The sequence below is a fragment of the Gorilla gorilla genome, chromosome 4, assembly GCF_029281585.2.
Source record: "Gorilla gorilla gorilla isolate KB3781 chromosome 4, NHGRI_mGorGor1-v2.1_pri, whole genome shotgun sequence".
In the NCBI taxonomy this organism is placed as follows: domain Eukaryota; kingdom Metazoa; phylum Chordata; class Mammalia; order Primates; family Hominidae; genus Gorilla; species Gorilla gorilla.
Window position 1 is genome coordinate 34,955,578 of NC_073228.2, and position 15,575 is coordinate 34,971,152.

At 50.5% G+C, this 15,575-nt stretch overlaps 1 protein-coding gene across 10 annotated transcripts in view; it reads right to left on the reverse strand.

Annotated features, from left to right (window-relative positions):
- Positions 1-14,959, reverse strand: part of AKAP1 (A-kinase anchoring protein 1) — a 36,272-nt gene extending 21,313 nt beyond the window's left edge. Inside the window, exons 1-3 of one of the 10 annotated variants that reach the window (XM_055386799.2) lie at positions 13,945-14,264; positions 13,482-13,646; positions 3,280-3,452 (exon numbers count right to left, since the gene is read on the reverse strand). The gene's annotated coding sequence lies outside the window, so the exon portion shown is untranslated. Of the gene's footprint in view, positions 1-3,279; positions 3,453-4,087; positions 4,556-13,481; positions 13,654-13,944; positions 14,414-14,620 lie in introns of those variants that run through there. The other 9 variants (XM_055386800.2, XM_063706246.1, XM_055386798.2 and 6 more) reach the window with 9 other exon arrangements.
- Positions 14,960-15,575: the final 616 nt, after the last annotated feature.

Genomic DNA, 15,575 nt, shown 5'->3' on the forward strand with positions numbered 1-15,575 from the left:
TGGGAGAAGCCCCACCCCTTTAGAACTAAAAGTTGATCCCAAGGGGTCCTGCCTGTCTCCAGCAGTTAGTTGCTGGTCCCACACCACACCACCACACCCAGCCTCCCAAGATCCCATAAGGGGGCTATACTACAGTGAGGTAGAGACCCAACACTCAAAGCACGCACCTCTGCCCTGGCTTTGGTCCTGTACCCTGGGCCACCCATACCCAGTCCCCAGCACCTTCTGTCACTAGGCTTCCTGCACTTCACCTGCCCTGTTCTCAGTCCTCAGACAGAATGCACAGAATCACCACTGCAGGCCACAACACCCATCTCTGCCTGCTGCTCTGTAGCTTACCGGGACACCACCACTAGCCCTCCCTGCCCAGCTTGTTCCCCAGAGACTGAGGCTCTAAGCCCTCAGACCACCACCTCTAGAGTCACCCCTATAGTCACTGGAGCTACTGAAGAATTACTGCCTGGAAAACATGGTTTCTACAACATTTCCAAGCCAGGGAAGGCCTCCTAGAAGGCACTGAATACTGCTACCCATTTCACCCAACCCACAGAATCCAGGATGTCCCACCTAAATTCCCAGTGCCCATCTCTCCCCAGCCTTCACCCCGCACTCTGGACTAGAGCCAGAGACCCAAGGCTGAGCAATCAGGAACCAGGTGTCACTGCTTCTATGCAGTGAGTGGCTCAAGATAAAGCCCTTCTCACACCATTGCTTCCAGGAACAGAAACTGCCTGGCTTGAAGCGCTCCACCAGCACTTGAGAACAGAGATTACCAGATCCCCAAAGAGCAGAGTGGAAGATGTGTTTTTTTCCTTGCTACCAGGGAATTGTGCCTAGAGATGTGAACCATCCTCCAACAAGAACAGAGCCAAGAGACCCTGGGATCAGCAGGCCTTGGCTGGGTCTCACTAAGGGCACCCATTGCCAGGAGACACCTCACAGATGCCCCTCTACCAGCCCCCACTTCCCACTAGTCAAGAAATCAGCTAGGCTAGGTGCGGTGGCTCACGCCTGTAATCCCAGCACTTTGGGAGGCCAAGGCGGGCGGATCATGAGATCAGGAGATCAAGACCATCCTGGCTAATACAGTGAAACCCCGCCTCTACTAAAAATACAAAAAAAAAATAGCGGGGCTTGGTGGCGGGCACCTGTAGTCCCAGCTACTTGGGAGGCTGAGGCAGGAGAATGGCATGAACCTGGGAGGCGGAGCTTGCAGTGAGCTGAGATCGCACCACTGCAGTCCAGCCTGGGCAACAGAGTGAGACTCCGTCTCAAAAAAAAAATCAGCTAGTCCCTCACTCCCTCACCCCTGAGCCACTCTCACCTCAGTCAAACAGACTTCTTGGGAATTGGTAAGATGCCATTTTGCCCAATTTACGTGGTCTGACAGGGCTACAAGAGGTGGTATAAAATGCATCAGCCTTTCCTGAATGCCCAGGTAGTGCCACCTCTTTTCATACATACACATACCCCTTCAGCCTTACAAGGCTCTTCTGACATCTTCCTGCCCGCACTGGGCCAGACTCTTCGGAGTTGCTCTCTTTGCCCTGAGGTGTTTGTTTTTGTAAACCTAAACTTCTCAACATTTAAGTGGTATCACAGTAGTCCCCAAAGCCTTCCTACTCACAAGCTAATCAAAGGCTGGCTCCTCCCCCAGGCCCAGGACTAAGGGCAGACCTGTCTGCAGTCAGAGAAAAGCCTCCCAGAAGGATGCTGCAGAGCCCTGCCCTAGGGTTGGTGGGGAGGACACTGTCATTTTGAATCTGTTGGAATTAAATAGCTGCCTGCTTATTTTTAGCAGGTCCATTTGCCTGAGAATAGATGCATACTGGCTAGTTGCCAAGTGGTCACACAGAGCTGAAGTTAGGCACGTGCTACAGCCACAGGCCTCAGCATTCATTGGCTCACTCCAGGTTCCAAAGGATCTCTTCTTTCTCCAGGGAGGTACCTGCAGCTTCTCAGAACAGCCCTCAGAAAAGTAATGGCCTCGCTCTCAACTCAGCTGACAAACCTGGTAACTGCAGGCTACAGCCTTCTGCTAAACAAGAAAACAAATCCCTGGCAATGGTACAAAGAGTGTTGGTCCCAGTGACTAAGCCAATTTGGCTGCAGTTACTGCAAAAAGAGCCGCATGTAACTGATGGGAAAGTCCACCATAAAAACAACAGCTTAGGAGCCAAGTGCCCAACAAGCCCAATTTGGGCTTGGGCCTGGTCAGTGAAGCCACATCGACTTTGCATTCTGAATGAACATTTACACAGGAATTTGAACACTTCTTCCATTATTCCAGTGTTCACACTGACAAAGGCTGTCCCCAGGTGTTCTACCAATAGGAAGGAGCCTGCCCAAGACACTCCACCTCCAGAGTGCCCAGCTCATTAAGTTCCTGCTGAGGGACTCTTCCCCTTGAAGGGGGTCTTCCAAGGGCAGGGAATCAGAACCTAAAGCCCAGCTCTTCAGCCACTGCATTCAGAGAATGACAGCAGACTGTGGCCAGGCAGAGGCATACTCCCTTCCATGGGAGTTTGGTGGAGGAAAATCACAAACTCGGAGTTCTCCGCAAGATTCCAAAAGCGCCTCTTGGCTTGTATCAGATGCATTTACCTATTTCCTCATCAGGTCACAGTCATTCACCTTGCTCATTCATTCAAATATGTTTAAGTTGCTATAAGCAGCAGATTCTGATCACCAGAAGCACATGATTCTGATGGAAGAATCAATCTCTCTCACTCACTCACACACACACCCCTGTGCCACAAGCAGCTGAGAAGTGGGCAAAGGGAGCCCAGGAAGGCTTTCTCAAAGAGGGCCAGGATTTCCTTAGGCTGCAATGGGTGGGTAGGGAGGGGGACAGGACATAAATTGAGGTTCTAATATCTTTGGGCATGGGAGGGAACAGTGAGTCCCAAAGTAAAACAGGAAGAAATCCTAGGAGCTGAAGTGCTGGTCAGGCGAGACAAAGAGTTTGACCTTTGCCACAGGAGCCATAGTCGCAGCAGTTGCAACATGGTAAAGTAGAGTAGGTCACAAGAGGTAAAGGTCTCGGTGACCCTCAAGAGTGACTGCTATCCAATACTGGCAGCCACTTAGTCATGGGAGGTTACTGAGCACTTGAAATGTGACCAGTGTGACTAGGGCACTGAATTCTACTTTAGGTTAACTTGAACTCTCCACCTGCAGCTGGCAGCTACCTACTGGACAATGCAGCTCTAAAGGGTGTTCCCAGAAGGCCCCAATGAACAGGAGGGCTGCATACATGCTGCAGCCGCCAACACCTACCTTGCTGGGTAGTGCTCGGTTATGCCACCAAGGGTGGGGGCGATGGTAGGCCTGGGCTGTGCACCCTCAGCAGCATGGTTGGGCCAGGAATCAGAGTGCTGGAGCCATGGCTCAGGTGTTGGTCCCAGCCCATCCTCAGTGCTCACAGGACTGTTACCTTCATCCTCAGGGGCCTGTGTAAGTCACAGTAAGCTATAACTTCATGTGGGTACCCTAGAGATCCCAAATTAGCTCACAGTGGGGTTGTGAGGTCCTGTCCAGGACTGTCCCCCACCCTCCATTGTGATGGCCCACAGAGAAGCCAGGGGGGCCAGCACCACCAGACCAGCACACTTTGTGGGTGCTTCTGCCCTTCCACGTAGAGCAGCTGTCAGGAACTCGGGACACTTTCCCAGCCCAATTCACAGAAGGAAGGCCAGAAGGCCAGAGGTTTAACCCAGTAGTGTCTGAGTACCTGCTTGGCAAAGCCTTCTAACGGCCAGAATGAAAACCCTGAATCCACTACCAGGTGCTCTAGGTAAGACAAGCCAAAAGCCAGAAATACCATCTCTGGACATGGCCTCAAATTAAGAGCTCCGCCAGTCCAACTAAAAGTTAAACCAACTCCTGCTCTGGAAAACTTAGTACCCGAGGGTGAACTGCCCAGTCTCCTTCCTGCTCTGCTGGCCAAATCCATGGCAGGTCCAAGTCACATGCCTCTTTTCATGAAGGAAAAATCATCAGCACCTCCTACAAAGGTCTTCCTAATCACTTCATTTTGGGGGTAGGGGTGTGGATTTTAAAACTTTGAAGACGACGTCACACTCACCTGGCCCCTCACCTCTGGCCTTGATGACCATCTTGCTTTACAAGTGAATTCCGCCAGGTTTCTAAAGATGGTCACAACACAGGTGCCAGGAATGCCTTCCTGGGTACGTGGAATTCCCGCCCACGACCACAGAAGACGTTACACAAAACTGCCCAAAAGGTATGAAATGACAATCTGACAACAACCTGACTTAAAAGCCAGTAAAGACATCAGAAAAGATGTTGGTGTGCAGCAAAAAACCCTTCGCAGCACCTCACATGGGCAAAATCAAAGAGGTAAGACCCTGATCTTCCTAATGGCAGTGAACTACGACCACCCCAGAAATCACATAAAAGCATAGAAGGTAATTTCTATTCAACAAACGATTACTGGCACTCACAGAGAAAAGCATGGTGGGACACAAATTAATCAGGCAAGGCACTGCCCTCGAGGCACTTTCAGTCTTGGCGGGGAGTAGTGGAGGGCAGAAGAAAAAAAAAAAGCCCAAACAGGCCACCACGGTAGCTCACGCCTACAATCCCCAACACTTCGGGAGGAATGCTTGAGGCCAGGAGCTCAAGACCAGCCTGGGCAATATAGTGAGACCTTGTATCTACGAAAAAAAAAATTTTTTTTTAATTACCCAGGCATAGTGGCGCACACCTGTAGTCCCAACTACTCGAGAGGCTGAGGTGGGAGAATTGCTTGAACCCAGGAGGCAGAGGTTGCAGCGAGCCGAGATCGCACCACTGCACTCCAACCTGGGCAACAGAGTGACACCTTGTCTCAAAAAACAAGCAATGACCTTTTCTCCAGTGGGCCTGTTACTGCCACTCTCTGCTACTGACCAACTGAAAGTTTTGTCCATAGGACATGGAAGTGCCCTGTTAGGGGTGAAGGAGGAACAGAAAATGGGGTGCCAGTGTCCTCAGACTAGAATGTTCTAGTATCTTGGGGTAGGAATGACAGAATATAAGCCTGAATGCCAGCATTATGGGAGCCAAGGAGAGTTGGGATGCCCCATTCAATATATAGACTTTCATTCAAGACCCATCTTCAGCCAGGCACGATGGCTCACACCTGTAATCCCAACACTTTGGGAAGCTGGAAGATTACTTGAGCCCAGGAGTTTGAGACTAGCCTGGGCAATGTGGTGAGACCTCATCTCTACAAAAAAAAATTTAAAAGAATTAGTCGGGCATAGTAGTACATGCCTCTTGTCCCAGCTACTCAGCAGGCTGAGGTGGGAGGATCACTTGAGCCCAGGAAATCAAGGCTGCAGTGAGCTATGATGGCATTACTGCACTCCAGCCTGGGGGACAGTGAGACCTGTCTTTAAAAAAAAAAAAAGTCGGGGGGGACCCATTTTCACCACTACCTGGTACCCAAATCCAGATCACCACATTTATGACTTCTCTAAAAAGTGAAGCCAGACCTTCTGCTGGCCTGGCCTGGCGGAAGGGCTCCACAGGCCTAGTTGTCTGCTGACTTCAGCCACCCAACTGAAGGCCCAATCCATGCCTTCAAAGGTGCCTGTCCCTGCATGGATCGGCTGGCTTCTTGTGGGCCACAAACCATGCACAACTTCTCAGCAAGCTACTGAACGATGGGCTCCCCCAAGACAAGGAAATCAACCAAGAAAGGAGGGGCACTGGATCCAGAAACGAGACAAGAGAAGGGGAGAGGGAATTCCAAGGCTGAAGGGGAAGCAGAGCCAGGGAAAAGGGATGCGCCCAGGAGAAACGTGGAACTGTTGCGAGTACCTGGTATGTGGAGCCACAGTGAGAGCCACTTTCCCCCAATGACAGGCATTCCACAGCAATGGTGGAGGCTGTGAGGTGGTCAGGGAACTGGTGAGAGAGACAGAAAATTAAGCAAAAGAAACTAAGGAAATTAACTAGGAGAGGAGAAGAAGAAAATGAAGGAAAAGAAGAAATATGGGAAACTAAAAACCTTGCAGCCATAAATAAGGTTCATATTATAATAATGTATATTCTGAAGAGCAACTTGACCAAAACTTGGGCTATCTCTACACTGGGATGATGAGGGAAGAAAAAAGCATAGGAACGAGCTAAATCCTATCTCCCACAGCAGAAAAACAAATCAGATAATAATCCTTAAAAAGAAAGAAAATAATACTACTGACAATGGTGGGGACAGCTGGAAGAATTGAAAGCAAGGGGGGTGGGGGGCAGTGGGCAAAGGACTGTCCTTTCAAGACTTGTACACAGTCAAAAGCCAAATCCTTTCTACAAGTAATGTTTTGATAGAAAACACGTTATTAAGATACATACAAGTAGCAATGCGTGCTCTATTACCACACAGCTTTATGTTTCTTATTAACCATCCTAAATTTGCATTAATGTCAACTCATCTGTGTACAAACTTGTAAGGCCTTATTTTCCTATAATAATTGATGCCAATTTTGCTTCAGAGACCCCCAACTGCCCAGCTGACATAATAGTAATATCAAAAAGAGAGCATGCTTATTGACAGGTTAGATCCTTCTGGAAGCAAGGCATTGAGGGCTAGCCAGCATCAGATGGCTGGACCTCTCAGGGCCAGTCATTTAACAAAGAGTTTAACATGCACTGTGAGCCAAGTTCGCTGGGCACATAAGGCAAAGAGATCCCTCAGGAAGCAAAGGTGGAAGGAAGGGTAGAGAGTCAAATTACAGGTAAGATACTGCAAAGATTCCGCGACTTAAATATAAAGACCTGCAGCCTCTCTCAACTGATTGAGAGAACTGAGCCCTAAGGCTGCCCTTGCATGTGATGAATTACCTATATCCCTGTGCGTGTAGCAGGGCACCAGCTGGGAGAGTTGAGGAACGGTCACCTAGTCCTTTTCTGTGTGCTGTGGTTGAAATGAGAAAGGCTGGATGGAGCACTTGGAAGGGGAAGCTGCAGACAGAATGAGGCGGGAATGCCTCTTGGAAGAGGTGGCATCAGAACTGGAACACTTGAGAACTGTGCCAAGATCTGGGGGGAGGCAGGAGGAGAGCGGGGAGAAAGTTCCAGGCAGGAAGAACATGTGCCAAAGTCCTAAGGCAGGAACAGGCTTGGCTGACTCAAGAGGTAGCAAGAGGGGAGGTGAAGATGAGGTCAGAGCATGGCTCTCAGAGAAAGGGCTCTCCAACATCACCGCGCGGAAGGCCAGTCGGACTCGCAAGAACCCCAAGGGACACGGTCCACCAAACTTTCTCCAGAGGGGAAAGTGATGTGCCTGAAGAGCCAAGGGGCTTTAGTTCTTAATTAATAAGCAGAAGCTGCTTCCAGACTTGATTCCTGAAACAGGATGCCTCTGTGGCTGGTAGCATGACAGGTACACTGTGTAGGTAAACAGGGGCTTGCTTTTACCTTTAAGTTCTCAGCGAATACACTTGCCAGGAAGCCCTGCGGCCACACCACACATTAGCCTTACAGAGCCACCACTAAGGGTAAGGGATAATAAGCCCCCCTTACTCTCAGGCTCCCTCAAAGGAACCTGTTCCAATAAGGCAGTCCGGCCCCAGGAGGCGGACACACACAGCCTACGTAAGCCCTTGCCACTTCTTTGAATCAGACTTTGCAAAAAACAACCTTGCTCTCCAGCCAACATAAACCATAGGCAACAGAGGGCCTTATAAGGCTTGAAGCTTTCTTAATCAGAAACAGTTAGATGGGCTGGAGTTAGCAGCTCCAAGTTAGAGGGAAGAAGGAACTGAAAAGGAGAGAAGAAAGGGTGCCCTAGGGAACCAGCAAGCTTGCTGGTCAAACTGCTTTTTCATCCCTCTTCAGCTTCTGTGTCATCACAGTAAAGAATTCTCACTGGGGATCTATGGCCATGCCTCCTTTCATGTTTGCATTTTGGTTTAAGCCAGAGGAATCAGACTGCCCACCAATCCACACTATTAGAGAGTTTTTAAGTGTCCATTTAGTGGCCAGCCTTTAGGCTGGGCAACTTCACACAAAAATGAAGTTATGGGGCCAGGCACGGTGGCTCATACCTGTAATCTCAGCACTTTGGGAGACCAACATGGAATGATCACTTGAGCCTAGGAGTCTTGAAATGGGTCTGGGCAAGGTGATGAGACCCCATCACTACAAAAAAAAATTTTTTAACTAGCCAGGCATCATGATGTGCACTTATAGTCCCGGGTACTTGGGAGGCTGAGGCAGGAGGATCCCTTGAACCCAGGAATTCAAGGCAGCAGTGAGCTATGATCGAGCCACTGTACTCTAGCCTGGGTGACAAAGCAAGACCTCATCTCTAAATAAATAAATAAATAAATAATGTTTTTAATGGGGTTATGTGGTTTCCTGAGAAGTTGCCTGCTGGGGCAACAAGGGGTCCTCACTCCCCAGACAGCAGTCTGACACCTAGCTCCCCAGCTCCCCAGCTCCCCGGGCTGCCTCAGTCACATGCCTGCCTGCACCAGGAGGCAGGCTGGGCCCCTGCCACAGATCCAGAATAGAAAAGGCAGCCCTGGAGACCTCTTAAGCAGCCACCCCCTCCACACACCCCTTGGCAGCTTCCAGGGTGGCTTTATTCTCTCTCTCCTGACGAGGCGGTGGCAGCAGAGACAGCAGCAGCTTTGGCACCAGGACCTGTCCCGTACACTGCAGCCACATGCACTTGGCCCTCCTAAAGGATGCCACCTGCTAAAAATAGCACCAGCACATGCTTGGCCAGGTGAGCCACACCAAAGCCAAAGGACAAAGCAGGGAGGTTATTTGCAGCGCGGCCTTTTCTCCCAGAGACAGCTAAAGGCACAGCTGAGTGTGGGTCTCCCTCCAAGGCAGTTCAGGAAAGTGAGAATCACTCCTGCTCCTTTTTCTGGGGAGTGGCAGAAAGGAGGGGCAAGAAGGAGTGTACAGAAGACTGAACTGTCCTTCAGATCTGTCATCGACCCAACCTCACAAAGGCACATCCAGGCCCAGGCCAGAGAAGGGATGGGGGCTGGGGCTGTGCTTGAACAGATCTTACTGCCTCCTCTAATCAGGAGGCCAGCTACTGCTGGGTGACAGCCTTTGGAGGGCCAGAAGATGGTCTGTGACCTCCAAGTGAGGTCTGACAGGTGTCGGGAAATTAGTGACTTCAGGATTGTCTTTTTCAATCAGCTCAGTCTTCAGAGCAGTTTCCCTGAGTCCTCAGGCACAGCTTTTTTTATTCATAGTCATTACTTGTGCATTTCAAAAGCACCCGATGGTTGCATAATTCTGATGATAAAATATGGCTTTGGAAAGACAAGGAGTTAAGAGTAGGATCCTGTACTTCAGTTTCCCATAAAATGAAGATGTCCTGTAATATGGAATATCTCCCTCACAGAGTTGTAACGAGGCTGAACACACTTAAGTCAGACTCCATATGTGGGATAAATGATTTTAATCTTTCTAAAACCCAGTTTAGTTTCCTGAATGAGGATGTGGTGATAAAGTGGCAGTAAATAAGCAACAACCAATGAGCATGGGGGGCGGCGGGGGCAGAGGAGGAGTTGGGGAGCACGCCCCAGCCCAGGTCCAAGCCAGTCCAGCCCTTGCTGTGTCCAGGGACCAGTTTACTCTACTCGGATCTTGTTTCTTCACCCACAAACTAATCACTGTACTAACCTCATAGGGCTGACAGAGAATAAAAACGACACAGTTAGAAAAAAAAAAGCCACTAATATGCCAGTAGGTGCTCATCAGTAAGTGTCCTTTATGCTGCCTGGCTCCAAGAAAAGAGATCTCACATTATATATACCAAAGGTCAATCTAGCAGGGTTCAAACAAAGCACACCCAGGACTAGAAGAGGGGGCATCTGGAAACAAAGAACTCCCCACCCCTGCCACAACAGAACACGTTAGCATCCACACTGTGGCCCCACTCTCCCCCAACACCTTCTGTGAAGAATGGCCCCTAACATTTAGGTGGACTGGAAACAGCAGAATGAAAACACAACCTCGTTTAAGAGAAGGGCCACACTGAGATCTGTAGGAAGTCATCAGGTGGGTGAAGGACCAAGTAACAATATGTTGACATCTGACATTTGGAAACCAAGGACAAACCAGCAGGGATCTTTATGATAATAAACAGGCTTCAAACCAAAAGGGCTTTCTAAGGGCTTAGCATCTGGACCTTTGCTTCACGCTCCTATCCCCAGGTCCTTTCTGAAGGTCCTCACTCAAACTGTTTCAAAACTGATCGTCCACTCCCAACTGGCAGACTAGAACTCACTTGTAGTATGCCATGGAGACAACCAGTAGATAATTTGTCACCAAAGCTGTTGGGTTTATGGACTCTGGAAGGCTAAGCTCAAACATGTTATGCTTTAGAGATTTACAAGTTGAGACAATTAAGCTTTTAGAGTTGGAGGAAAAAAAACTTTCTAGGCCAGCGCTGTCCAACAAAACTTTCTTCGATTATGGAAAATGTTCTTCACCTATACTGACCAGGACGGCAGCCACTAGCTACACGAGGCCACTGAGAACCTGAAATGTGGCCAATGTCACTAAGAAATTTTTTTAAAAATACTTTGAAAAGTTTAGTCACACAGCTAGCAGCTACCCTACAGACAAGGCAGCTCTAAACTCCCCACACCCAGGACAAATTTAGGCAAATAAAGCTATCTTTAAAAATAAAAAATATTTAGAATAGTAGCACACCTTAGAGCTAACAACTTGAGATGAACAGTGAGTTGTTTTTTTTCCCCTTAAGTCTTTGACATGTACTACCCATTGAGCTGTGCTCCCCAGCCCAAACACATCACTCCAGTGGCCCCTGGGCACGTTTGGTCTAACTCCAAGGCTCCCAGGACCATAATCTGAATACTGATAATTTTGACCAACCCTCTTTTAGCCACTGAATAAACCAAGATCTGGAAGGCCAACCAGCCTGCCTAGAATCACCGCCAGGTTTCAGCTCTGAGAGCTGCAGCAAGTCCCAGGCTCTTGTCAGCAAAGCCCAGCAGTGAAACAAGCCCATCAGCTCTAGGTTATACATACTTTTACTTCCAGGACTCACCTCAGGGCCCTTCTTTGCTCCCAAGTGCAACTGGGCCTTAGTGACACATGGCTCGGTGAACACAACCAGCAACCATTACAGAACAGGGAACACAATGTTTACCACTGACTGCTGCAAACTGTCAAACCAAGCCGGAAAAACAACCAGATGGTGAAGACCCGGATAGAATGTGGACAAGGCTGCACCATTCAGTAAAATGAAAAAGTTAAGGCAAAGGACACCTTGAAAGCTATTTATTGCTGGAAAGCTAGTTCTCAGAATGCTGAATGATAACACACACAATGTTAACAACCTACTTAGAAAGCAGCAGAAAGATTAGGAGAAAAGCCCAGGGATTTAAGAATATTCCTTGGTTCTTCTCACAAAAGCCATCCAGAGGACCTAGTTTTAACTCCACACCCACACTTCCTAGTTCCTCTACCCCTCAATTTGAATTTGTGTGACAGCCACTGAAACAATCCAGAATGACCTCCAGCTTCACCCTCACTGTACTCAGAGGTGTGAGGATTAAAGGATTAGTGTGCTCGTAACTCACCTAGCACAGTAACTATCAAGAAAGAGGCATCCTCTCAAGTTTAGCTCCCAGGTCCCCCACTACCTGTTTCTCCAGCCAGACTCTGTCCTACTCCAAACATGCTCACTGATGATGTTTTCCATAGCCCAAGCTTAAAATTAGGTACCAAGGCCAGGAGATTCCTTCAGTGGGATGCCACATATGATGGGAACTTAATGTTAAATGATCATAAAAGTGAAAACTGCCTGAGGTATTACACCAGGAAGGAACATGGAAGAAACAGAACTTGCCCTAAGAAGCAAGATTTAGGACTAAAATACACCCCCCACCATAAAGATGAGCAACTCTCAAACAGTATATGAGATGATTTCAATGGGACAAGATGCCCACAGGATCTACTACCTCCCCATAGTGGAAGAAAACGCCTGAGAATGACAAGCTGAAGGTATTAACTCATACCTGAAACAACTGACTTCCCCACAATAGGAAAACAGACCAAGCTACAGAAAGGACCAATCATTCAGACTCACAGGTAAGATTAGGAAGGAGTGACCTAGGGGAACTCTACGGCCAGCTCTCTGGGTACATTGGCTACAAGCTGCCTGCTCTTCAAAGCCCTGAAATGCACACACAATCAAGTCATGTTGCAGGCTGGGAGCAGGAGGCTAGCCAGCAAAGCTTAGGGAAACCAATTCGTTGTTCCTCCCAAACAAGCTTCTGGGTCAGAGGCTAAGGAGAGGGGTGCTTTTAATAGAATTCAAGTCACTCAAGTAATTCAAGAGAAACAAAGTCAGTCTCAGGGATTGTTCAGGGAGGAGAGGAGAAGAGCAATGCTTAAGCACCTATCACAGTCCCCAGTATCACAAATATGATCTCCATTTGTCTTTAGGACAGGAAAAGGGAATACTGTAGAGGCTAACACCAGCCTTCCCCTAAAATATGGCTGCAACCCAGCCTATGTCCAAAGCTCAAGAATAATTTGGGTTACCAGGCAGCAAGATAAATTGCTTTTAAATATTGATGTTCAGCAACCTTACACTGGAGACATATCGACTTCAGCACCTGAGCAGGCCACTTACAACAGACACCTCCACTGTCACCCTGCAGTGGCCAAGTGGGAATGCATTTCCCAGAAACAACTGGGAGATGGGAGAGATATTCCTACAAGGAACTAGACCTAGACACAAATCCATTAGACCTGTCTCACTCATTGGCTAGGATCTGTTACCTGCAAGTTCTGAGCCATCATCTGACAACATGCATGAAGACAGAGCCTATTAATCCAGTGATGGACTCAAGCTTTAGTGATTTGCATGCCTGTAGGATCCAGAGGACCTCCTCTAACCTAGGCCATATTTCAAAGAGAATACACCCAGGAATTATGCAGAACCTACAAAACTAGTTAGAGGTCAAAGAAAAGTTCAACACAAGTCAAAAGGCTCCCAAAACATAACTTCACTTGCTTCCAGTGCTCAGGGTCTTAAATAATCAGCAGGTGAACCACTTCAATGCCAAGATCAGAGGAATCATATAAATGATCAAGTCAGGCAGCCTTCTTCATTTCAAAGATGTTCTGTACCTTTAAGAGCAAAGTGGATGGGTGGTGCTAAGAGTCCAAGCTTTGCTTTCTAAATAAAGAGTTAAAAAAAAAAAAAAAGGTACTAATTTGGGAAGGACTTAGCAGTTACATGAGCTTGTAAGGCTACTAGTTGCCAGAATTAATAGCTTTTTGTGAACGGTGTTCCTTGATCAGCAACTAACAGATACTGTTGCACCAGGTCCAGCAGCCTAGATTTCACTGGAGACAAATTTAAACACGAAGTAACGCGCACTACAGTAGGGGAAAGATACCCAGGTTAACCTCACTAATTGCCCTGCGCATACACCCTATCCAGCTTGAGAGGCCTCGACTCGCACCTGGAGCGAAGTCCACCGGGTTTGTGTTAACGGCGGCAGGAAGGCGCCGCCACCCAGGACATCCCCCAGGAGAGGAAGATCCCGAAACGCCCAGGGCTCCCATGCCGTTCCGAGTCGCCACAGCACCGCCTACCACGATCAGCACCTTTCTTCTCCTATCCCTCCCTGGAAGGGAAACAGGAAGACCTTCAGCTATGTTACAAAAGAGTTGAACGCCAGAAAGCCCGCGTTCGAGGCATCCAGCCACTGCCTCTCCTATCACATCGTAACCCCAAAACTGGCGCGGTCCCTCCAGATCGCAGACCCGGGGTCCTGGGCCGCAGGCGGGGCTGGACACGTGACCGTCGGCGCCCCCGGGCGTGAGGTCGGCAGACACCCCAGGCTGGACGGCCTCCACCCCTCCGGACACGCCTGCAGGGGCTACGAATGCAAATTCCCCCCGAGACGCCCCTGAGCCTCCGACCTCCAGACCCCAATTCGGTTCGAACGGTCCCTCAGCCCGAAACACGGTTGGATCACAACCGGCCGATGTCCCGGCCCATCTTCCCAGTTCCCCTGGCTCGCCGCACGGAACTCCCAGGGGCTGCGCCGGCGGGCGAGCCGAGGGTGAGAAGTTGGGCGAGGCTCCAGAAGTGAAGGGGCAGCTCCGGCTCAGACTGTGTACACACGACCTTTGAAAAGTAAACGCCCGCGGGGCTGGGCGACCTTGGGTGGGACGCGCTCGGGTCAGCCTCGCAGGCGGGTGTGCACGCTCCGGTTAAGTTGAGGTGCAGAGAGGCGACCCGGGCGTCGCGCCCTCGCCCCCCGCCCCCAAGGACAGTGACGCGCGTGGGGAGGACGGCGCGGCCGCAGAGCGCCGCCCAGAGCCGCGCACACGCGATCTGTCAGGAGCCCGCGGGCAGACAACCGGCGGGGGAGGACGAGAGGGGGCGCAGACGAGGGAGGGAAAGATGGGCCTCCCTGACAGCGCGCGGCGGCCGAGAGCCCCCAGAACACCTCTGCGTCCGGAGCGTCCCGTCCCCGGCGTACCTGGAGGGCGCGTCGCACCCTGCACCTGCACCTCAGGCTCCCCATCGCCCCGACCCCGCCGCCTTCGGGTCTCCGGCAGGGGGTCCCCGGCGCAGCTGCCCCCGACCTACCAGCTCCTCGGCTACCATCGGGGTGCGGGATGAGGAGTCCGCGCGCCGCCGCCGGCCCTCGGCTGTGCCCCGCGGCCCGGCCCGCAGCGCCGCGCTTCCGCAGCTCCCCCACGTGCTAGCCCAGGCGGGTGGAACACAGAGACATTAAATACTGAAGACGCGCGGCGACGTGCCCGCAGCGCGACGCAGACCCCGCCCCTCGCCCTTGTGCCCCCCGCGCTCCCGAGCCCGCCCCGCTCACCTGCGCGTGCGCGCCGCCGGCCGCTCCCGGCAGTGCCTCCGCCGCGCCTCTCCCAGCTGCGCCAGAGGGGGTGCGGTCTACAGCGCTGGGCTAACATCCCGCCGCCGCCCGGAGCCGGGTCTTGCTCGCGCTCTCGCGAGAGAGCCGTCATCTCTCCGGTGCCCGGGAGAGGGGCCGGGCGGGACGGAGAGCACCCGGAGGAACCTTGATGCCCTGCCCCGCAAGCCCAGCACCGGTTTTGCCGCCTTGTCTCGAAGGGTCAACCAGGCCGTCTCCTGCCTCGGGACGGAGAGCGCCCTGGAAAAGGCAGAGGGGCCGGTGAGGAGCAGGGCTTCCCTCGCTTCGGGGCTTTGAGCTTCCCTGTGACCGTCATTTCCTTGTAGCGTATAATTGGGTTGACCATTAATAATTGCTCGATAACTGCATAATGGTGAAACCTGGTACCACTCAAATGCAACTTTCTTGCTCGTTTTCACAAGTCGATGTTATCGAAATGAAGCACTTTTCTCTGAATTGGTGTGGGTTTTGGAATGATTTTTGCAGAGATAGTCTCGGTGAGTCACAATCTCTGCCAGGAACTTGGGAAAATAAATTCCTCCAAAATAAATGGAGAGGGTAGGGTTTTGGCTGTCCAGCCCTGCTGTCATCCTTAAAGTGACTTTAAATGAACATTTGTTTGGCCAAAATAAAGAAAATAGATCATGCTAAGAACTA